The sequence below is a fragment of the Hylobates moloch genome, unplaced genomic scaffold, assembly GCF_009828535.3.
Source record: "Hylobates moloch isolate HMO894 unplaced genomic scaffold, HMol_V3 SCAFFOLD_16, whole genome shotgun sequence".
NCBI classification, from domain to species: Eukaryota; Metazoa; Chordata; class Mammalia; order Primates; family Hylobatidae; genus Hylobates; species Hylobates moloch.
In genome coordinates, this window is record NW_026652291.1 from 20,110,477 (window position 1) to 20,111,321 (window position 845).

Here is an 845-nt window from a genome sequence, read left to right on the forward strand (position 1 = left end):
TCATCAATGGCAATATAATTATTGCAAGGTCTTGTGATTCATGTTGATGACTATCTAATAGGTGTTTCATGCATATTTGTGGAATGAATTATTATCATTATTGTTATTACTAGTATTTTGACCCTTCTTGCAGAATCACACCATGCAACTCTTATTCTAGAGAGTGTGAATCCACTCCCCCAGCCAAGTTGTGATTGCTTTATCTGAATTTACCTGCAGACTTGCTAGGAAGTTTGTATCTTGGACTCTGCTGACTCTGCTAAGGAGATTTATAGCAGCCTGATAAATAGTACTTATATCACAACAGACTCTTTACATTTCTGCCATGCTGGAATGAAATTTCCCGGCCAGAGCCTTTTCTAAGGCCATTTTTTATGTCAAACTGCAGTCAGTCTGGAGGCAGTGTTGAAGATGGTTGTGAATGTTACAGAGCGAGCTAGGCAATGCATTAGCAAAGAATTTCTGTGAAAATGAGTATAAAGGGAGGGGTATTGGCTCATCAGTACAAGCAGGATATCCCCAAGAAGAGGCTGATTTCAGTGGCAAATTTAAATCTAACCTATAACAGACAAAATGTCTGTTAGACACTTACTACCTTCATTAATTACAAAAGTTTAGTTTCCCTTGGTCTTGTTGTCTTATCCCATTCATATTTATGTTGTTACATATATACATCTTCGTAAGCCACGCCAGATTTTTTTTTGGAAGTAAACAATAGTTAATTGATCTGAGAACTTGTGACAGCAAACATACAGTTTCAAAGATACTTACAAGAAAGCAAGACTTGTAGTCTATGATCTTTGCTTTCTTCTCTTTTAAAGATGGATTAATATCTAGCTTATGAA